This window comes from Podarcis filfolensis, assembly GCF_964270895.1.
Source record: "Podarcis filfolensis genome assembly, chromosome: 1".
NCBI classification, from domain to species: Eukaryota; Metazoa; Chordata; class Lepidosauria; order Squamata; family Lacertidae; genus Podarcis; species Podarcis filfolensis.
The window spans coordinates 42,754,039-42,778,738 of record NC_139604.1 but is presented as its reverse complement, the minus strand read 5'-3'; the positions used below and the strand labels follow the sequence as shown (position 1 = coordinate 42,778,738).

Below are 24,700 nucleotides of genomic sequence, written 5' to 3'. Positions count from 1 at the left end.
GCTCAGAGCTTCTTCACACATGAACGTATCTCTCTATAGAGGTGTGTGTGTGTGTGTGAGAGAGAGAGATTTCATTTGTAAAATGACATGCATCATTATAAGTCTAATTTTTAATGTAAAGATTATGTAGATATTTACTATGCATATAAACTGGAAGCCATCGTGCACAACCCTGCTTGTTTTTCTGGTAAGACAGGCAGTCATGCCATTCTTGCACATTAAAGTGTACACAAATTTACACAATCACAAATACTAGTAGCAAATCTACATGGCTGCTAGGACAAACACCAGGAATATAGAGTCAAAGCATAGCACAAATAATAATTCTCAGGGACATCCCATCCTGTTTTGCCACCTGAGGCAAAATGGCAAGGGATAGTCCCTCCCCCTGCCGAAGCCTCGCTTACCAGTGTCATGTGGCTATAGCAGCTTCCAATGAGATATTGGGAGTTCTCATGAGATCTCACAAGAATTCCGTGAGATATCACCAGATGCTGCCACTACAGCTGCACCACTCTGCTGGTGGTGGCAAGGATGTGCGGTGCTGCAAACAAGGATTGATAACGTCAAGATGCAATTGTGGTTGGTGTTTTTGCAGTACACGGCACATAGCTGTCAACTGTCCCTTGTTTGGCGGGAAACTCCCTTATCCCAGCACCATTTCCCACTGCTGTCCCTTATTGATGATGTCCCTTAAATTTCCAGGGTTTCAAAGGAAGCAGCTCCTCTCCATCCATCCCTGCTGGCCCAGGAGGAGGGAGGCTCCAACTGTGTTGCTTGGCTGCGTTGCTCACCCAATAAGGAGTCTAAGAAGAACTGGGGGGTGGAGCTTGCATGCCTTATGCCAATCAAATCAGCCGCGTTGCCTGGGGACTCGCCTTTGCTCAGTGCTTCCCAGCGGAGAGGTGACGGTGGTTTTCCTTGCTGCATCCCCTTTGCCGGGTTGCTGCGCTGTGGGAACCACCGCTTGAGGCTTCGTTTGGCTGCTGGCTGGGCTTTCTGCCTTTGGCTCAGAGGGGCTCAGAAGTTGAACATACCTGTGCTCAGAATTGGATGGATACATCATCAACGGCCCACTCACCCTTGCCGGGGAAAAGGTCTGTCTTGAGCGGGGGCACATGGTGGGGGGAAAGGAAGGGAGCTGGTTGAGTACAATGGCGGGCGCCGATCTTGTGGGAGGGGGGGCTTTTGGATTTGTTTTGGAGGCTCCTTCGATTGACTGTTGTGGGGGAAAGGAAATGAGCTGTTTGACTAAAATCCCTTATTTTGGCTCCTGAGCCCATATTTTTGAGGCTGCTGGTCCCTTATTTTCAAATCTGTAAGTTGACAGCTATGACATGGCAGACATTTTTAGAAATCTTTGGTGAATTTTTTGAACTGCTACTGCAAAGGTAGCAACCTTGTTTGTAGTAGGGTTATTGTTTTTTTTTTAAAAAAAATAATATTTATTAGAGTTTCAAACAAATCACAAAAATGAAAAAAAAATAACAAAACAAAAAAGAATAAAAAAAATAAAAAACAAAATACAAAGAAGTAAAACCAGTTAAAAACAAATCAATCCTTCCATGTCTTATCTTTCATTTGCTTGTTTCCCTGACCTCCTCACACCTCCCTTTTTTGTATTCTAGTTCAATAGTTGTTTCAGCAAATCCTTACCTTTTTTTCCTTTATCTTAATAGTTTATCTTAATATATTGTAATTTTACATTCTCACCTGTTAACAATCCATTTTTACATACCCCTTTGTAACATTACTGCTAAAACCACATAACTTCATTCCAACATCTTTCTAACATTCCTTAATTTTACAGTATTTCTGTAGATAATCTTTAAATTTCTTCCAATCTTCTTCTACCGACTCTTCTCCCTGGTCTCGGATTCTGCCAGTCATTTCCACCAGTTCCATATAGTCCATCAGCTTCATCTGCCATTCTTCCCGGGTGGGTAAATCTTGTGTCTTCCAATACTTTGCGATGAGTATTCTTGCTGCTGTTGTGGCATACATAAAGAGAGTTCTATCCTTCTTTGGCACCAATAGGCCGATCATGCCCAGGAGAAAGGCCTCTGGTTTCTTCAGGAAGGTATATTTAAATACCTTTTTCATTTCATTATAGATCATCTCCCAGAAAGCCTTAATCCTTGGGCACGTCCACCAAAGGTGAAAGAATGTACCTTCATTTTCTTTACATTTCCAACATTTATTATCGGGCAAATGATAGATTTTTGCAAGCTTGACTGGTGTCATGTACCACCTGTATATCATTTTCATAATATTCTCTCTTAAGGCATTACATGCCGTAAATTTCATACCTGTGGTCCATAACTGTTCCCAGTCAGCCAACATAATGTTATGTCTGATATACAACAGACACTATATCTTCCACCTCCACAGTACACTATATCTTCCACATCCCCAGTACCACAAACTCATGTCAGCTGAGCATAGAGAATCCTGTTATACTTTCACTCCAAATAGGCTGAAGGCATCATTTCAAAATGAAGAGCAGTAAATACTCTTCTAAGGGTAACAGAATTTTACACATTTTCTCCTCATGCATGTGTTCAAGGGTGGAAGAATCAGTCTGCTTCCAGTCCATGCCACATTTGCACGTGCTTATCCAAAATTCAATTCTGCTGTATTTTTCAGCATTAAACTATTTTTAAAAACAAAAAGCTGCACAAAAATTTGCACTGCATTTTAAAATATAGGTTTTAATATGTATTTTCTAAGAAAAGAAAGCAGTTTAAAAAGAAGGTAGGGAGGCCATTTTAATTGTATTTTGATACTCTTTTTGAGTAGAAATGTTTGTGTTATGTATGCAGGCATTGTGGGCTGAAGCCAGGCTGTATGCATGCAATGCAGGCCTAGGCCTTAAGGCCTCCTGGAGCTCAGGAGATTCATCTGCATATCAAAAGAAAGAGGATTATAAAATCCTACAATGACATTGTTAGTAGCTGTCAGGCAGCCAATCCCTGCTGAAATATGGCCAGAGTTGTAATTTGCTAATTGCAGCATTAAGATGACCTATAACAGGCAAGGTATGTGTTTTGCCTGGGCCGGCTTCAGGTATATATACAGTGGTACCTCAGGTTAAGAACTTAATTCATTCCAGAGGTCCGTTCTTAACCTGAAACTGTTCTTAACCTGAAGCACCACTTTAGCTAATGGGGCCTCCTGCTGCCGCTGCGCCACTGCCACACAATTTCTGTTCTCATCCTGAAGCAAAGTTCTTAACCTGAGGTGCTATTTCTGGGTTAGCGGTGTCTGTAACCTGAAGCGTATGTAAACTGAAGCATATGTAACCCAAGGTACCACTGTATACCTTAGGTGACCTTGTTTGTTGGACTTGTTCCTGTTGTTACAATAAATTCTTTTGAGCTGAAATCTGGTCTTGGGCCATGCCTGAACCCACCTACACTTCAGTTTGGAAAACATGAAAGCCAATGGATAACTATGTTCCAGTCTGCACACACTGAAGGCCATTGGTTCATGTTGGAATTTCCAAGGCATCCCTATCATTCAATTCCTGCTGTCAAATTCACAAAACATTGACTACCACTAGCACAGGGCCATCAGTCCTCTCATGTAAATAGGAGAGCTTTACCTCAAGACAGTGGGAATGACTAAGGGTCATTCAGCTGAGTCTTGTCAGCAGAAGCCCTGTGCAAAGACTTAGAAACTGGCTCAGGGGAGGGATTGGTAGACTGCCCCCTCCCCAATGGCATGTGGGAAAAGGAGATTGTTCCATCTGGCAAGATGAGATGCTTGCCCTGACAGAACTATCACCTTAGTGTTTCTCCACTGTTCCACCACTGAATTCCTCCCTAAAGCCCAATCTGCACCATACAGCATACCATTTTGAAAGGTTATGGCTTCCCCCTAAGAATTCTGGGAGCTGCAGGTTGTTAAGGGTGCTAAGAGTTTTTAGGAGACCCCTATTCCCTTCAGAGGGCTACAATTCTCTTAACTTCCAAGATAACTCTGATAATTGAATCTCGGGGGGGGGGGGATATATGGCTGGGAGTTTTGCACCAGGATTGGTGAATCACAAGTTGTGGTGGACTGGTCTAGGTCATGGCCTCCAGCTATTCTGTATTACTTTGCAGATGATGGCACGTGAAATACAAACAGCACAAAACACGCTTTGTCCATCAATAACATTATGGCTTAATGATTCTTTTCTCTCCCTCTCTCTTGCCATGTCTCTACAAATATATGTACAATTCATTTCCATCTTCATTTCTCTTTCCGTCTTTGGCCTGCAATTTCCATCTCAGCATGCACAAAATACTCGAGTTTTGGGGAGTTTTAGATATCATGGAGTGGGGTGTTGGGGTTTTTTTTGTTGGTTTGTAGAACTGAACGAACTATCACCATTGGCACAGGATAAATAATTCATACATGTAAAATTAATGGTTAGCTTGAAAATGGTTATAAAATATTTAATTTGATTGAAATAGCTAGGCTGGTGTGTTATGCATTTCAGATATGAAGGTTTCAATCAAACAATAAGACAGTTCCATTTTTCATGCTGTTCACACACACTGTTCTCTAGTTCTCTTCTTTAATAAACAATTTCAGAACCTAAATTTGATCATTACATGAAGATTGTCATGGCTGATTATATCATTTTGGAAAACTGATTGCAAGACTAGTTGCTTTCTCTCTCTCTCTATTATTCCATATTTAAGGGTTCTTAAAGGAAGACATGTGGCTTTAGAAGCAATATTTAAAACACAATGGCCAATTTACTAATGCAGGAGGCACTTGTGAGCATCCCATCCAAATTCCATATTTTGAAAAATTGCTGGATATTTCACATGATGTAAAAAAAGAAAAGAAAGAATAGCCATGATTCAGAAAAGTATGGGGAAACCTGTGGTTTATACTTGAGAGAAAGCCTCCTGTTCCCATAATACATCCAGGACTTCACTGGTCTTTTATCAGGAAGGAACGTCTGGCTAAATGGCTGAGCAAGTCTAAAACGGCAATTTTAAAAATGGTGAGCAAAAGCAGTAGGAACCAGAGCAGAGCTCCTGACCCTCCAACACACTTACACATCATATACACAAATACATCTTGAGCCAGGGGAACCATCTTGTCCTCTGGATTGTGGGTGCCTGCCACCATGCCGCAGATATAGGATGTCATATGCACATGCTGGCAACTCCTTCCTCCTCCTATGCGTAGCCAGCAAGGCACCCTTTTATGTGGGGAGGTGCTTGGAGGCAGAGATGGAAGACATTGGGATATAGAGACATCATCCTCTTTCTGTGCTTCTCCCGATGGAAACATGCAGATGGGGACAGCTATACCCCTGCTTTAAGTCGTTTGCATACTGTCTTCCCTTGTACAGTGGTACCTCGGTTTTCGAACATAATCCATTCAGGAAGACCACCTGACTTCGAAAACATTTGAAAACCAAGACGCAAAGGGCTGTCTGTAAATTCAATAGAGAAAATGGGGGGGGGGGGGACTCAGTGGAAGTCGTTTGACGCGTTCAAAAACAGAAGCATTTACTTCCAGGTTTTCGGCGTTCGAAAACCAAAACGTTTGACTTCTGAGACGTTTGAAAACTGAAGTACCAGTGTATATTATTTACTATAAAGCTCAATGACTAAGCTCTTTAGCGACGAAACATCTGATTACCAGAACGACGTCCGAGCACTGAACCACTGGTATATCAGAAGTGAGCTCTTTATTTACTGCATTTGCAATTGCTTAAGATAAAACAAATTTGTGGGGGGAAACTACTTTCGCCATTTTTATGGACGTTTATTGTTTGTTTACAGATAGTTGCCTTGGTGATATTACCTTGTGTCGATCTCAGTAGTCATTGCATCACCACCCTGTTCATTGTTTTATTGTTGAACTACAGCTCCTATCATCACTGACCATTGGCCATGCAGGCTGGGGTTCCCCGTCCCTGCTCTACAGAATATAAGAGGATACATCCCTGCTTTGCAGTGCTCACAGTCTAAAATTCAATATGTTGTTGATTCAGCTGCACATACTTAGGCTTAGTTACAGCTGGGCATGAGAACTAGAAGATGCATTGTACAGAAGAGCGACCATGTTTCCGCTTTACTATATAGTGGTAACCTCGGGTTACATACGCTTCAGGTTACAGACTCCGCTAACCCAGAAATAGTACCTCAGGTTAAGAACTTTGCTTCAGGATGAGAACAGAAATTGCACAATGGTGGCGCGGCAGCAGCAGGAGGCCCCATTAGCTAAAGTGGTGCTTCAGGTTAAGAACAGTTTCAGGTTAAGAACAGACCTCCGGAACGAATTAAGTACTTAACTCGAGGTACCACTGTATAGTCAGATCTTCATTCAACCCAAGTTTACTTCACTGCTGAGCAGCCCACATTTCTGGCAGTTCTGTGGTAGCATGACAACCCCATGGTTGTTTGGGCACATGTTATACTTCTGTTCAACCTTCTTTCTCAACCAGTCAACTGGCTGTTGTGAACTGACTCAGTGTTCTGGAGAAATAACAAGTGACTGTGGGAGACCACTAATACATCCAGGGCTGATACTGCAATATAATTAAACACTATGTTTGACAAGAAGACTGTACAGTCTGACACTTTAAAAAATGGTCTGTGTTAAATGTAAATTTATAGCTCTTTACGCATGCTTATTCTCATCTAGCTGAGTTAATGTATTCCACTTCTCCTGAATTTCTGCCAATTAACAGATAAAAAGGCACTCTTTACAAGCCTCTTCTGTTTCATGATTTTGAGGGAACAAAATCAACACAAAAAGAATTCCTTACTCCGCCATTGCCCAAGGAAGTTTTATCCAAACTCACTTTTTTTTCCAATTCACTGTGAAGTATAAGAAACAAGTGGGTTAAGATATAACTTCCTTGAGTAGTAGTGGATTAATAAATTCTTTTGTGCTAATATTTTATTAATTCCATTCTTTTCCCCCTTTAGTTTAATGGAACAGGAGAATAACACTTATATGTTATTTTAAATGCCATACCCACCAGCCATTTTTGGATTTATTTGGGTGTGGATGCTGTTCTTTCTGATGTTTATCTGCTTACTCAAACTGTTGCCTGCTCCACTTCTCTCACACGAGCTGAACCATCAATTTGTGTCATGTACCCAGTACATGATAGGGAAATTCATTGTGTCAGTCAACAGACAGTCAGAGAAGTTTATCAGTTTCTGAGAAATTGTGGTACGGTTGCCTTGAAATCACAAAATTCGCCCAAAGTAGGTGGATCTTAATTTTTTTGGAGTATCAGCTGAAAATCAATGAAGTCAGATTTGGAGTGCAATTTAAGAGATAGCAAATCTTGTCTTATGACACCCCCCCATTTCCCCATTATTTGAGACAGCACCTTGAACACCCTCTGTAAAGTGACTATTACATCTTGGAAACACACACACACACACAAAAAGAGCATAGACACAGAGGGATAAACTATCCATTGAGAGTCACCTGTGGTGGTAGATCTATAAAGAGTGAACCCAATGTGTGAATGCTTAAGAGTTAGCCCATTTCTGGATGGCTCACTTTTGAAGGACTTGCTCTATCAATCTGACTAAGGAGTGTTTTCTTTTTATATCCTATTTCAGCATGGATATCCAACACATCTAATATACGGATATGTGACAGAAAGTTGCAATTTTATATTTATCCTTGACTGATGCATCCTTATACAATAATGACTCTTCAGTCAACTCACAGGCATAAGAGAAATTACTGGCACAGGCATGAATGTCATTGCTCACATTTCTGAAAAGGGTTCTACGTGAACGTATCACAGAAGAGTGGTAATAGCCATAATCACAAAAGCATTCCCCATCTCAACAAGTTTAAATGGACGAAGCACCATGAGCTGAGGATATTAAAGTCATTTGGTTTGTCCTCTACATTCTTTCAAGAATGCAAAGCTGGCTAGAGTGGGGGGAAAGAGGAGCTGACACATGAATCAGCTCACTTGAACACCACAAAAAGAAACAACTTCCCTGCTCTTCCCACCAGATTTATTTTTCCATTAAAGTGTCTACAGATGCTTCCTTCTGAATAGGCAGTGCGTAAACATCTCTCAAATAATGTGCCTGCCCTTGTACGATTCCTAGAACAGGCAACCCATATATTTGACTAAATTAAAAGTAGTGCTGCTGACACCAGACATTTTCGCAACCAGTATGAGGAATACGTTCCGGGTGAATTTCTAACATTACCTCAACAGCATAGGATCCATAACACCACCAAGGGAATGCGAGGTGCTGTGGACTATTTGGGACAAACTCCTGCCTTCTAATCTTATGCATCAGGGCAGCAGCGGAAGTTGAAGAGCTTGTATTGGGTCAGCTTTGAGACAAATGAAATTGCAAAAGGAATGACAGGAAACTGTGGCCACCAGGTTGGGGAGTACACAGGGCAAAGGTAGAAAACAATAAATGAAATTACTTGATGAATCTATTTTTAGTTTTTTTGGTTATCTGTTCTGCGCGTACTTCATGAGCTTCTGCTTGTACCAAGTGTGTTGATGTCGCCTAGTGCGGTCACACCATCAAGAGCACCAGATGGGATTTGCTCAACTCTCACCGACCTTACTGCCACCTTGACCCTCCCTGTCTCCCTCTCAAAGAGCAGCAGTGCCACTGTTGCCAGGAAGCTAGTGTTGCAGATCCACCCCACTGAGTGAGCTGTTTCTGCTTTTGTGGCATGCCATGGTCCTCCAAGCTATATTTCTGGTTCTTCTCCCTAGGTTCCAGACATGCCCCTGGGCCCATCCGGGTTCTCTTACACAGAAGTATCTCTGATTTTAAAATGTGAGGTAAAACGAGTTTGGATTAGACTGTAAAGAATGATCTCAAAAGTCACAGATTAGTCTGGATAAGCCTCTTGCTTAGTATCTAACCAGGGACTAATATGGATATCTGAAAATACACAGAGATGAGGAGGAAATAAATATTATCTTCAGATGAAATGAGAGTTGCCCTCTGTGTAAAAGTGCCTTCATTACTATCAGGAATACATTTTCTTGTCTCATTATTTTGCTTCAGTATGGAAAGAAACAGAAAGTGTGTGGCTATTTTAGGGGTTTGATTGCTTCATCAAGATATCTCTCATGAGGGTTGACCTTTGGTATTATTATTTTGTCTGGTGAATGAAACAAGACAGTATCATTATCAGAAAATACTCTTTTTTTCTGGTGAGTAAAAATAGAGCCCATGGAGGGAAGCAAAAGGCACTGTTGAGTCTCACATTATCTGCTATAAAGAAATTGTTGTTTCCAAAGTAGCGCTACATGAATGTTCCAGGCATTCAAAGATTTCTGCTTGTGCAACAGAGCCATTATTCCCTTCTCCTACCCATGCATTCCCTCAATCTGTTGTTGGCATTCCCCCAACCATTTGGAGCAATTGGAGAAGGGGCAAAGGCATACAGGAGGGTGAAAGTTCCACTGTAGCAGTATACTGTAAATCCAGGAGGTTCAGGAAAAAGGGGGAAGTGGATGGGAGGTTCTATTTACATATCACACCTGCTACGCTGTAGTTGAAGCAAATGAAGAGACCGTCTCTGCTCATCCCACAATGATCCCAGTCCCTGGAGGAGGCATGTAGGACATTTCATATGCATAAAAATGGGTATTGATCAGCTTTAATGTATTTTTAATCTTTTGTTGGAAGTTGCCCAGAGTGGTTGGGGAAACCCAACCAGATGGGTGGGGTATAAATAAAAAGTTGTTGTTGTTGCTGTTGTTGTTGTTGTTGTTGTTGTTGTTACTTGAATGATTGCTGCCTTTGTGATAAATGGCTCTTTTGATCACCTAGTTAAAGGACATGTAAAATATGTATTTTATGGGAAAGCACATTGAACAGTATTGAAAAATATGGATTTTTTGAGGGAAAGGCATAGAGCAATGTATACAATCATACATATAATTTCAAAGCAAATGTTTAAGGCATTCTTTTAAAAAATCCACACAAAACAGGAGGCATGGACCTATGACTGAGTGCCAGCAACAATGAAATTGGGTGGAATTAGGAAGATTTGTCCATCGTTGCAGTGGAATAGGAATCAATAGGAAAAGACTGAGCTTCTCATTGGAAATATATAAATGAGCTCAGCACCACCAATAGAACTTTATGTATCGTCTTTGATCTGCATGAACTTCTGAATAAATGGTGGGTTTCTCCATTCCAGGTCCTTGTTTATACTTTCTGGCAGTTAAATTTGGCATGGATTAAAATTCTATTTCTTCCCCAGGCTGGGTGTACATAATGCTCATGAAACTGAGACGAATTACAGTGGCTCAGCTTAGGTGCTGCTTTGACAGGGACCACATGCCAGTTTAAATCACTTCTGAATTGTGAGCACTATTCCAAATGAAGGAGATGGTGCCAATTCTGCTGAACTGTTTAGAGTGTTCAGGGTATTTGGATGATGAAACTAATAAGCCTTCCAGGGTGGTTACTGACACCAAATGTGAATTCAATAGCTCCATGCATACAGCTCATTATGATGCTGTAAATTAGAATGGATAGAAATGAAACAAAAACTCAGCCCCCAATATTTATCAGCTGAATGTCAGTATCGTCCAGGTGCCTAGCTGTCTCCATCAATCTCTTCCATGAGTATCTAAAGTACACTACACAGAGGTGATCATTTCTTCTGGAGTGACTTCATTTGTTGAACATTTGTTTACAAATTAAGGTTACAGAGGTTGTATGAAATGGAAGCTTTTATTGCAGCCGACAGACAGCTCCTAAAGGCCAAGTTACCCCTGACATCATTCACACAATTAGTATCTGAGTTACTGTTTCTGCCAGGGGCAGAATCTGAATTGAGATTGTGGTGTGAGTTTAGGAAGCATCTTTTACTCTGACCGTGATCCCGAAAGGCTGCTGTTTGCATCCTGAACAAGCCTGATGGCAATGGGAGTTTTCCTTAGCAGCTGTGGGTGTGCTCAGATGGGATCAGCACCATGGCAGAAGCAATGGTATAAAGGCCTCTACCCATCTAGCTGTAGCTCCATCCACTGGCCAAAGGAACAAGAACCACCAACTGCTATTTAAGGAAGAACCAGCAAGGTAAGATCAGCCTGGCCTCAGCTGGGTATATACAGTCACCTCATTGTTCTGACCATGAAGAACTGGTCTTCTTCATCTGGGTTTCCCACCCGTTTTCCTTTTCTTGTGTGTCTTGTCTTTCTGGCAGCCATCTCTCTCTCTCTCTCTCTCTTCATGTGAGCCACCTTTGGGGTATGGGGTAATTCTCTTCTGAAAAGCAGGATAAAAATACAGTAAATAAAAGCATTTACTCTGGTGTTTAGATCACAACTGGTCAGTTCTTTTGGAAACAGCAGCATGGTAAAAGAGGGGCAATTTAACTAGATTAGCAATTTCTTCATAATATAAGCACAAAAACCTACTCCCATGCCTCACATAGCCAATGAAGTGTATATCTATTTAGGTGCACAATATTCTATTATTATTTCCAATGAAATATTTGGCAAATCTACATCTTGATGTTGATGAAGTTGTCATTAGTATCACTCTAAAGAGCTGTGACAGATGAGATAATATTGTCCAGACCAATTAAATAGAAACTGTAAAGAGGAAACTGGTGTTTGTGGGGAAGACAGTCCTAACACGGGATAATGAGGTTTCCCCGTTCAAGTCTAACCCAGTGGTTCTGACATGAGGGAGCACTTCCCACCTTTGTTTATTCTGCCTATGCCCCCTTAGAAGTCTGCCACACAGCACCACTGAAACTCAAGTTAATTACAGGACCGCTTGTAAGAGACTAAGAAGTATTCAGAGTAGTGCATGGGGCTGCTGCTATGGACCTAAGAAAAAGCACTTTTGAAACTGTCCTTTTGACTGCTGGGGGTGGAGGCTTGCCAAGAGCTTCTTGAAATACTCTTTGTATGTTAGACTTTTGTAACTTGCATTTAATCTTGCACTATGGTTACTCCGCCACCATTCCCTCTGCTGCCTCTTGGTTTACTACCGTTCTTCATGGGCACTGTGAACCTGAATGTGTGTGGGTTTCATGAGGAAATGGTCAGTGGAAAACTGCCTACCAGTAGGGAAGGGAGTGAGCTAAGGATTCTGTGATCAACCGAAGTGTCTCTCAGCCTGGAAAACAATTTTTAACTCTTGATTCAAATGGACCTGCTTAGAAAATGCTGTTTTGTGGTTTTTGTTTTTTTTTTAAAGAAACTCTGGATAGGAACAATACCTTCTAAAAAAAGGAAAGCAATTTGAGGGCCTTTGGTAGAGGGAGAGGGAAAGAGACGGCTTTAATGACAGAGAAATCACTGTGGAAATTTCATTCATCAGTAGCATCACCACCAGCAGCTTAAATGAAGTAGTTAATAACATCCTCCCCTCTCTCGTTCTGAGTCATCTTTCCTCTTTCACATACAAAAATTGAGTTGTTGACTTCCTCAATCTTTTTCTTCCTGGACAACCCCTGCTTCTCCATCAATACATCATTGAGGCATCTCATTTGTATGATGCATAGCAATAATCCATAACTGAAATGCAATTACTCTGAAGTTAAACCACAAAGTGATGAGGGCCAGCTGCTGGGGCTGTCTTTTGTGAGTCTTACTAACAGTTACACTATTATTTAAAAGTGATTATTTGTGTGGGGTGCACATGGGGGTTTGTGTGTGTGTGTGTGTGTGTGTGGAAGGGATAACTACTGGCTTGGAAAGGCTTCCGACTAGGAAATGCCTTTCCTCCAACTCAGCCTAGCACATTTATTCTTGGTTCATAAACAGAGCAATTTAACTGAAGCAAGCAATTGCTTCCCTTCCATGCTGAGGGTTAACCGATCTTTATCTTTGTTACAAAGCACTCACAGGATCACATGATGTCATCATATCAGGTCAGGCAACTTCCCCCTCTAGCTCAGCTTTGTCTATTCTCACCAGCAGCTTTTTTGCCAGGGTCTAAGGCAGAGGTGGCTGGTGTGGTGGAGCACAGCCCAAATCCCTATTGTTATGGTCAGTGGCCAGCATTAAAGAAGCAAAATAAGGAGCACATAGAAGACACTATAAAGTAGCATAGAGTTAGTTAGTTAGTTAGTTAGTTAGTTAGTTAGTTAGTTAGTTAAAGCATCAACGTTCTAAAAGTTATGGTTGTGTCCTGAACTCCAAAGAGGAGAATTGCAAAATATCTGGGATCATCTCCTGATGGGTTTTGCTTGCTGCAGCACAGCAGTTGGCCACATGGGGGGGTGATAGATGCATTTTTTTGGGGGGTGGGGAGGGCTGCCCTCCTAATTCTAGTGTCACTACAGTTTACCTGCACTGTAATGGAGTGAGGCAATGTGGCAGGTACACAATTATATGCCCCCCTCTCCTAAACAGGCACAAAAGAGAACTTTGAAAGGCTGCAAACAGTGCCTGGCATACCACTTCTGTAACATAAGTGGCCAAGAAGTCGTTTAAAAAAATAAAATGAACTTCCATACCATGCTTATTTCATCACCCTCTTATAATTGGTTAAAATGTGGTGCTGAGAACACCAAGGTTGCAGGTTTGATCCCTGCAGCTAATATGGTAGCTGCATATTCCTGGATTTCAGGGGATTAGACTAGATGATCCTCAGAGTCTATGATAAGAGTAAGAATAGATTCCACCCCTCCTTTAAGCTACCTGGTCTCCCATCTGTTCTCTTTTTTGTTTGTTTTTAAACACCGTAAGCCTTCAGCAGCTTGTGTTGTGCCTAGCTTGTCTGATTTTTGTCAGAGTTGACCCAGAAGTCACCTTGCACATATGCTAAACAAAAGAGAATAAAAGCCACAACTGCATGCATCCCAGACATGGGAGCCCTCTGAATGTTATCTCTCATTTCAGAAGCTTCTTTGGCTTCATCACTTGGAAGCACTTTGCATCCCTGACTGCCTTTGAGGCTCATTTTAAAGTGCTTTTCCTCCCCAAGCTTTTTCTTCATTCCATGCTTACCTGGAGGATGAAAGTTGACTTTGAGAAGCAGACCACCCAGGTGAACTATAATACAGTAGTATCAAAAGAGCAGGTGACTGCAAAATTATAACATAATATAATATATTATAAAATATAATATAATATAGATGTGATTGTTGTTGTTGTTTAGTCATTTAGTTGTGTCCAACTCTTTGTGACCCCATGGACCAGAGCACGCCAGGCACGTCTGTCTTCCACTGCCTCCCGCAGTTTGGTCACACTCATGCTGGTAGCTTTGAGAACACTATCCAACCATCTCGTCCTTTGTCGTCTCCTTCTCCTTGTGCCCTCCATCTTTCCCAACATCAGGGTCTTTTCCAGGGAGTCTTCTCTTCTCATGAGGTGGCCAAAGTAATGGAGTCTCAGCTTCACGATCTGTCCTTCTAGTGAGCACTCAGGGCTGATTTCCTTAAGAATGGATAGGTTTGATCTTCTTGCACTCCATGGAACTCTCAAGAGTCTCCTCCAGCACCATAATTCAAAAGCATCAATTCTTCAGTGATCAGCCTTCTTTATGGTTCAGCTAATGAATTCTGTCTTTAGTTTCCTTATGGAGTTCTAATATTCTGCCCCAATCAAGATGTTATATTACCCTGAGAAAGCAATAAGTAAGTAAATATGCCCAGAGGTTATTCACTTTTGGCCACAATCCAAGGCAGATTTACTTTCTGGAGCCAATTGAAACCAATGAACTTTGTATACACCCCCTCCCTGCTACATTCCTCCTTGGCTGAATTCTGGACCCAACCCCCTGTTAGTATTGAGACAGCTAAAGAGGGTTAATAGAACTGCCTTGTTGAGCTATGAAATTAATCTGTGGTCATATGCTGATGGTTGCCTGTGGCCAGAATTCATTATAAATATCACCCGAGTTAGGGCTGCCATACATTACCAGGATTTCAAAGGCGGAATTTACGTCCAGGGGAAATTTCCGAAAGGTGGTGCTTTGTCCAGGAGTCAAGTCAATCCAGTCAGGGGAAAATACGGGGTGTCCTAGTTTTTACTTCTTGAAATATGGCAACCCTACCTGAGTTGGGTTTTTCTGTGGTTTTTCATACCTGATTTCCTCTTCCGGTTTTGATGAGTTAATAGCAGACCTTTATAACAGAACACATTTTATGAATAACAGGCAATTCAGAGCCTATTGTAATTGTAAGGGCATAAACATTAAGGGTAAATGTTAGACTTATTTAATGACTGCCCATAAAATGTATATAAAACAACACTCGACTTACATTGGGGCTTTCAGCTGTTCCAGATTTCCTATGTTTGAGGGCAGGAAATGGACTGATTGTCATCACCAAAGAATTATGCTGGAATGGAAATTCTCAAGGTTGTTTGCCATCCATCATTTTAATGTTAGTGTTATCATTCCTTCTGGCCTGACTGAATTTGTATTGTAATCTCAAAGAAAGCAATCACATTAAACGAAAGACATTTATGTCTAAATCCCCCAAACAACTTTGGATTATAGTTATTTACTGTACACATGAAATTAGAAACACACTAACAGTGATACAAAATGACAATCAAGGATGTGACACAAAGGTGCATGTCATGGCAGTGATAAAAACAAGTTAATTGCCATTTCTTTTGAACCAGGGGCTGATCATACTCTAATTACTATTATAATAAGAAAACTCCCCCCACTTTGATAAATGCCCTGTCAAATACCTCTGTCATTAAAAGCTCATATTAAAACCAAGAAGCTAGAATATATGACAGGTTATGAAAAGAAATGCCAGAAGGCCTAAAATCTGAAATCCTTAAGGAAGTTCATATTTTTATTACGTTGTGGGTGATTGATATAATCAGTTCCATACTATTGTCACTCTACGGGGATATGCATCACTTGTTAGTTTAATGGGTCTTGGGTTTGCTCCGAAACAAAAAAGTACAGGGCTACAGTTTTTGAATTTGTATGAATTATATATATAAATGAGATACTGTTATCATACACTAAGTAGAAAGTAAAAACAACATTGATTTACATTCTTTTAAAAAGAGGTGTCCCAAGACTCTAACTTGCCTCAAAGTCTCTTTTCGAGGCTTGTGCCTCTATTCTTAAACTTTAGGAGTGCTGCTTTGGTTTTTGAGAGGGCCTTTCCTGTGGTGGCACCCTGACTTTGCAAAGCCATCCCCAAGGAAGAATGCCTGGCAGTGACATTACAAGCTTTTTTGCATCAGATGAAGACCTTCCCGTTTGTAATTTTAGATTGTGGATGGGTTTTCTATTCTTCCACGTGAGGAGAGCAGATTAAACAGGCAAGATACAAGGCTAGGACCAATTTAGAGCTAGGACCAATTTATTAATTATAATTTGTGATCTGCATAGGGGCAGTGGTAGGCTCTCAAATTTCAGCAGTGCCCTGTGCGGTGCTAAAATTCGACCCCCCTGCCTCTCATGCTCCATTCTACAGCATTGTTTTGGTGCCTCCTGTAGGGTGGCAACCAGTGCAGACACACCCGTCGCAATACCCTAAACTGCCTCCGATAGATGAAACCAATGTGTGGGAAATATTCCAAAATAGTTATGAGGCACCTACCGTAAGTCTGTCAAAATTGGGTGAGCCTATCCTACTGAGAGGAAAAGTGGCTTTAATTTCACCTCTCCCGCTGTCCTACAAGTCTTCAGGTGATGAGGAAGGCCTTCTTGGTGTCACCTTGGTGCCCCAGAACTTTAAATGAGTGATGCACATTATCCAGAAACTCTGTTTGCCTGAAAAGTGCATCATGGTTCTTGCTATCTGTGCGAACCTGTTTCCTTTCCCACACACAGTTGACCAATTCAATTGACTTATTTGACTTGGCCCTCACCCTGACCTACAGAATGGAATACACATGCAAAGAAAATCCTCTACTGGCTAATCACTGATAAAGATTTCTAAAATTTACAGAAATGAGAGTACACCAACGTTATGCAAATCGGTGTCCTCTTTTTCAGTCTCTCTCTCTCTCTGGTGATGTGTAACTGGCCCTCCTGGTGGGGGACCCTTGAAGTTTCTCTTGCCCAGAGCCCCTTAAGTTTGCTCTTTTTCCTCGGGGCTCACATTTGCTGTGAAAAAAGCTCAGAAGAAATTCTTCACTGATGCCCCATCTCACAAAAAGTGGTCCAGTTTGGCATTCCTCTGTGCTGGTTACAGTCATGCTCAAAGTCATTTTCTGTGAGAATTGGCTAGTTAGTCTTTTCTGACACTTCGTCAGCCAGTCGTTCAAGTTGAACTACGTGAGGGATTAAGACGGGCATACAAGAATCCAGTGAAGATCCTCTGGAAGACTTTTGCAGTAACACTAACTTGTGCACAATCGTATGGGCAGATAAACATTTCTGTTCACCTCATCTCTAACTTCAAATAGATTATATACCATAAGTCCTAAAACTCCAACATTCCAATCTTTATAGCAATAGTCCATTTTCTCTAAAGTGGCATATGCATCAGAACCTGGTCGAAAATTCGATAGTCTCTTTAGTTATCACTCAGGGACAGTTAAATAACAAATGTAGCAAATAAATCCCCCAAACAAAAATAGGCCTGTCAGTTTCACCTTTCGGAGGTGATAGATTATCTCTCTAACCTATACTTATACCACTTCTGAGTCCTATGTGTTTTCCGGTAATTTTTGTTTTCATCTAACCACTTCCTTTTAAAATAAAGGTTTGTCATGTTAACTTTTAGGCTAACAGCTGTTCAAATTTAAGGTAAACTTTACAAAATGAAGGACACTTGATGGTGAAGACAGTTCTCAGCTTATCAGCGAGTTAATCAAGACAATCAACATAAGCTTTGTAAGAGACAAACAGCAAACCAGAGCCCCTCACATTAAATATAATAAAAATATTATTTATATGCCACCGATATGACTGGGTTGCCCCAGCCACTCTAGCTGGCTTCCAAGAAAATATTAAAAACACAATTAAAGCATGTTACCAAGTTCTCAATGAGCTTTGCAAGAGGTTTATTGAAAATAAGCTTTGCTCTGGCTTTGAACTTGCAAAGGTGCTTTGTAGGTAGTACCAGAGAAAAAGAGGTCCATGCATGCCTCACAAAACCTTGTCATCTATCCATCCATCCATCTATCCATCCATCCATCCCTTTCCATGCCTTCCAAGAAACTTCTATTGCTTTGAGCATGAAAGGGAAAGACTAGATTGAGATATGGAAGGTTCATTAAGACCAGAGCTGGCCCTATCGTTAGGCAGTGTGAGGTAACTGCCTCAGGCTACAGAAGCAGCTGTGGGTAGGAAGCAGCTGCAAGATGATGGAGGACGAAGCTGTGTGCATACAGCACAACCTGCCCTGTGCCCCCTGAGCTGCCCTCTGATACAATAGTTCAGTTGACTTCTGAATAGGGAATGAAGGGAGATCTCTATCTTGCCCTTTGCCTCAGGCACCAAAATGTCTTGGGCCAGCCCTGACAAAGACACCCCCACTCCAAATTCCCTCTAACATTCCATTTTCTCCATGTTTCTCAGTTGCAAGTGGATCATCCCCAATGTTATTCTAAGTGTAACTTTTAAAAAGAGAAAGTTTAAGGAAGAATATCGAATCTGAACAGGGTCCGCTCCACAGGTACTTCGACACAGAGAATTCATGAGGCAGTGAATGCCTGAGTCACAGGGCAGGTTTTCACCGCCTCTTTTTACAGAGGATTTTTTATATATTCGATTTTGAAATATGTAAGTGTCCTTCTGTCAGTATATCAGGATTGCAAATATATAACCTGGAACCATATAGATCCTTTGAAAAGCCTTGCTACCTCCAGCAGCTTAAAGGCTTCCAAATATCAAAGACCGGGCTTAATCTTTTCTGTAAACCTTTGTGCAGTTGCTTTAAAGTACTCCCTCCCCACTGCCAAAGACCTCAAAGTATAAAAGTGAAGTCACATAAATACATCTTTCAGATGAACTGGAAAGTGATGTATGGGGGGAATAGTGCTGTCAAGAAAAATAAAATAAAAAAGCAAGCCATATGAAGCCTCCAAACTCTAGCAAGCTACATTAAGAGTGTGAATTGAAGTGGACAACCCATTTCCCCCCGAAATACATTTTGCCCATAAGTTTGTGTTGCAGTCTTAAGGCTGAAACAGATATCAAGAAGAAAATTCTTGACTTGATCTTCTCACTTTTAAATGTATACTTTGAAGCAGTGGTGATCCAATTTTGAACAGAGTCATGGCTCCAGAGGTGCATTAAAAAAGAACACCCCACTGCATTATTATTATTCCCAATGTAAATCACCTGCTTTTAGCACCACTATGGGGGAAAAAGGCTTCACTTTGGTGCCTGTGTCCCCCCACCCCACAGCAGCTTCAAGTAATAATTGGATTTAGAAAACAGTGTGAATGGAGAAGGTTAAATCCACTGGGGGACATCTGTGGCTCAGAGGCAGAACACTTGCTTTGCATGCAAAATGTCTCAGGGCTGATCCCTGGCATTCCAGTTAGGGCTGCATAAAAACTCCTGTCTGAAACCCTGGAGGCTTCTTGCCAGTAAATCAGTGTAGGCTGGTGTAGTTAACATGGTGCCCTCCAGTCTTTTGCAAATAGTTTATTTTGCACAAGTCTCTATTCCATTTTGTTGTCAGTAGTTGTAGAAATATATGGAGGTGGTATCCAAATAACAAGTGCAAGGAGTTACACTTGTATACTGGAGCTTTCCCCATCTCCTACCCCTGTGCACCCCGTAAATATTTTGTGGGAGTTCTCCCAACCCACCCGAGTGAATTTGGGGAGGATGTGGACACATGCAGGTATGAAGGGACAGGAAGTTCCATTGCTCATGGGACTAAGGTCCTCCCCTCCCTTTAGTAACTTCACAGCAAGAATTAACAAGCAGTTTATATTTTATAGTCCTTTTTATTCAGTCATCTGGTTGCAAGCAAAAAGCCACATCTCTCCACAAGGAAAGAAGTTGACTACTCTAAATCCTTCCTCTTCCGTCCCCAGCAACATCCTGGGTGCCAAAGGGATGTTCCTCATCCTCTCTGCATTCTTTGTTTGTAATATGGATAGACCTCCTAGTTCTTGGGGAAGGGGGGTTTCCCACACTCTCTAATGACATCTCTGCTGGCTGTTCCCTCCTTTCTGTTTCTCTTTCCATTATCTTGTAACTAGGCAACTCCTGTGGAAGCTGTTCAGTGTCTGTCTCTCTCTCTGCTCCTGAAACCGCTGGAAACAGGAGAGGGTGAATCTTCCCCCTCCTCCTCTTCTTCAGAGAGAAGCTGATCAGCCTGAGAATGCATTCCCCAATCCTCAGATCCAGACCTTTCCCTGACAGGTGACAGTCGTCCATGTCTTTATGGAAGTTGAACAGGTTGATGAAAGGCAGTTCCCATCTTCCCTTAACACGAGCCACGCTGATGAGGCTGATGGGATTTGTAGTCCAAAACATCATTCACTTGACGTGTAGTGAATGCTGACCTAGACAGACTAACAGTCTGACTTAGCTTTAAGTAGCTTCCTATGTTCTTTAGATCCAGCCCAATGCTACTGGTCCAATCAAAACCTAGTTTCCAATGGCTTGTGTATCCCGCCCCACCCCCTGTAAAGAAGAATGGATAGTTTCAATGATGAATATCTTCTGTTGCATCTGTTCTGTCCCATAATATTTTGAATGTAACTGCACAATTCTATACATATATAGAAGCAACACCCATTGGTTTTCAATAAGGTTTACTTCCAGAGTGTAGCCTAAATGTAAATCACACATTGAATAACTTTACATACCATTGCATTCTTTGGTCAGATTATACTTTCTGTATTAAATTGCAGAAACATTTAAGAAATCATCAAGAGTCATCTGAAGGCCCCCTTAGCTCACTTTGGGTAAATCTGGAAAGTGTGACCATGAGACAGGATCAGATATAGATCTTCGGTAAATTCTGGCAATTTCTGGACTTCCTATAAATGTAGGATACTTATCCGGAATCTTACAGTGTGACTGATCTATAATATGCAAGTGCCTCTGCATATAATTAAGTATCACTTTCTCATGCATTATAACATCAAACTAGCTTATCAGCTCATACGGAAAAACAGATGGGTATCATGTAATCAAGAATAATCCAAAGTAAGATAAATAGTGGCATATTTAATCATCTCCAATCAGGATTTCTCAAGAAGAAAAATGCCCTTCTGAGAAAAGATCAGGGTTCCAGAAAGTGAATATTTGCTATTTGGATAAAAGACTATTCATGTAAGAAGGCAAGTACTACACCTTGCAATTATCTTTTCATATTTGACTTTGAATAAGAATTTTCAATTCACTATCCAGCTTTTGCCTCCTGCTTAATCCTGAAATTAAACCTCTATTTATGGCATCAGCACCTGTTGCCATGGAAATGAATGTGATGATCCAACATTATGGATTCACCAGAGACGACGGTAGGAGGGTAAGAGGGCTGGGAAAGAGTAAACATTGGTTCATTTGACTTTCTCTCAGGATTAGCAAAGGAGGAAAAAGTAATGGGGACGAGAAACAAAAGAATGGCTTTACCAAATAGCTTACATTATAATTGTGAAATTCGAATGGTGTTTGCTCTTCTTGTATGGAGCAACTTGCATTTAAGATGGGAACAGCAAAGCAAAGTGAAGGTCATGGCATCTGCACAGTGTGGTGTGACCACCAGTGAATTTTAGGACCTCTGATTTTTCAGATGAAACAAAGTGTGTAGCCCAGGAAACTTTGTAGAAACTTCCAGGAATCAAACTTTCTAAAATGTAGGTCAGGTATCTGCCTTCCTTTCAACCTCAAGTGATGAGGGTGGAAATTGTTGCTGATCTGATCTCTTTCACATTCCTAACCTTGGCCAATTTTGGTGGTGATCTCTGTTTTTTTTTTCTTCAAAAAAAGAAAAAGGAGAGAGAAAGCTCTTTTTGCAAAATACAGTGTTGGCTTGATTTAATATTACAGCTTTGCAAAAGCTTTGTCCCAGTACTGTACCATTTTGGCCTTGGGTGGTAATCAACTAAGTTTTACTCAGTATAGACACATTAATGTGACTAAATTAAGCCCATTCATTTTAACTAGTCTACACTGAGTAAAACTTAATTAAAATGTAGGTTGGTATTCTACAGGAGCTTCTTATGAGTAAAATGTTGCTGCTAAATGAGTAAGTGTTTTAAATGGGTTTGGGGCTCACATTTTGATAAAGGAGATATTTCAAGAGAAATGTGTGGTTTGACTTTCATGTGCAAGCCAGTAGATAGGGGCTTGATGTTGGTCCATGCTCCTTGGATATCACTATTAGTCTCAGATCTGAGAAATGCCTGGCCCATTGGGAGGGGCAAGCTGCTCTTCCTTGAAAATTCCCACCCCTTTGCCATGTTTCTTGAGCTGGGAACCTTTTCGCTTCTATTTTCTGGGTGCCCCTACAAAATGAGATCCCTACCAAATGGGAAATACCCCTTCTTGGAGGTGGCGTCCAATCTGTACAATGCTGTCCCTTCGGACCCACGCTTGGTGCCTATGTTGGTCATTCCTTTGGTTCCCAACCCTTTAAACACTATTATATCTAAGCAAGAGTGCGGCCTCTTCTAAAAACTTTAGTCTATGACAACATCTCATTGGGGTGGGGGTGTATATAAACCTCCCCAGTGAATCTTTAAAAAAAAAGCAAGAAAAAACTTTATTAAACTGAAACTACTGGTGAGTTAAACCCAGAGAGAACAAAACAGCACCAACCATCAGCGGAACTGCTCAACACTGAAGAGACCATACAGGGTACAGATGAGGCATCTAGATGGCTCTAGATGCTGCTGGACTCCAACTCCCATCATCTCTGATTATTGACCATATGGGCTGAGGCTGATGGGACTTAGAGTCCAACAATATCTGGAGAACCTCAGGTTAGCTACCCCGGATAAAGGGCATCTGTGAGGTGCCCCTGCCCCAAGCCCAGCCTTGGTCAACCCTTTAAATACTTACAAGTTCCTAGATGGTCTGGGTGTTGCGGGTTATTATTTGCAAATGAGGGAGAAAGGAGCAGATTAGATGGTTCTACATTTTTAGGGTAGCCATGGCCTAATTTAACCAGGCTTCCTCTAGTATTCCAGACAGCTCAGCTGTAAGTGGGTTCAGGCTGACCCAGGCTACACCTCTCCGACTGAGTTAAGCACTTGAAATTGAGTATTTATTTGTTACCCAACACACTGAATGCTAAACAAGAAGCCTGTTTTTTACAAATAGTTTGTTGTCGCTGTGGAAACTCTGTTTGAATGGTTGCTGACATGCCAGCATCATGGGGGACAATAGTTCAGTTGTGAAGTACATGCTTTGCATGCAGAAAATCCTAGATTTATTACTTCACATTTCCTGTTAAAACAGGTAGCAGGTGGAGTGAAAGCCATTTGCCTGAGAACCTAGAGTACTGCCACTTCTCAGAATTGACAATAAATGCAGTGCTAGATGGAACAATGGACTTGTATCAGTCTAAACTGGGCCGTTGTAATATGTTGTACGGGAATGTCTTATGTGTATGATGAGAGATGCTACACTTCCCTCTTCCTGATTTTGGACAAATGTAGATAGGGGGAAAGCAGCACCGTGTTGCTTGTAGATATATATTGAACCAGGACTCTTGTTTCCTGGGACTTTCTCTGTTTAGCCCCTAAAACCTCCTTGACATATGGAACACCATTGTGAAAAATTCTACTGTCTAACGTTCTCTGGATTGGCCAGGTTTGGTATTTAACAATAGTCATTAGCCTTCTCTGACCTTTCTTTGTTAGCAGAACAGTATTAGGCTTGCACATTTGTTTGGGGACAAATGAAACCATTGAATTGAATGGGGATACTTCTGTTCAGTTTTTACATATCTGAAACAAGTGTGGTAACTTACAGGCCTGAATGGGTTGCTTGTTCATTTCTCTTATCCGTACCTATCCAGACTAGGTAGGGTAGAGGTGAAGACTTTACTCCAGCAGAAATGGAGGACTGGTCGGTCAGTGGCTGCCTCATGGTGCCTCCTACCATTTTCTTTCCCCAAAATGCCCTACACATTATATTGTTCTGGAATATTTTGGGGGCAGGGGAGCAGCCAGCTCATACACACATCCTCACCAGAATAGTAGCTGCATGGCAAATATAAAAAAAACTCAGTAGAAGAAAAAGAAATACATGAAAACTGGTGTAAGTAACAGGAGCATATGGAATGAATGTATGCATCATGAAACAAATGTGGTTTTGAGGAATGAATGGAGAAGGGGAAAAGATGTTTAATAACATAATAATAATAATAATAATAATAATAATAATAATAATAATAATAGAATTCTGGATGGGGGAGGAAACCTTATTTCCTACACATCCCAAACTCTGCTTGTTATACATTAGGATCTAATTTCTTGCTCCCCAGTTTGGCGAGTTTTCTCGATTGTCTTCAGTTGCCCTATTCCACATCCAGCAATTTGTTAATAATAATAATAATTTATTATTTATACCCCGCCCATCTGGCTGGGTTTCCCCAGCCACTCTGGGCGGCTTCCAACATAACATTAAAATACAATAATTCATCAGATATTAAAAGCTTCCCTAAACAGGGCTGCCTTCAGGTGTCTTCTAAACGTCAGATAGTTGTTAATTTTTTTGACATCTGATGGGAGGGTGTTCCACAGGGTAGGTGCCACTACCGAGAAGGCCCTCTGCCTGGTTCCCTGTAACTTTGCTTCTCGTGGTGAGGGAACCACCACTCTGGTGAGACAGTCTGTGGGCAGGTAGCGTTTCAG

The 24,700-nt window shown here is 41.3% G+C and overlaps 1 long non-coding RNA gene across 1 annotated transcript in view; it reads left to right on the top strand.

The window, feature by feature from the left end:
- The first annotated feature begins 10,867 nt into the window (after window positions 1–10,867).
- LOC310748043 overlaps window positions 10,868–24,700 on the top strand; it is a 39,280-nt gene continuing 25,447 nt past the window's right edge. Inside the window, exon 1 of the long non-coding RNA XR_014541070.1 lies at window positions 10,868–11,066. This is a non-coding gene — a long non-coding RNA (uncharacterized lncRNA). The remainder of the gene's footprint in view (window positions 11,067–24,700) is intronic.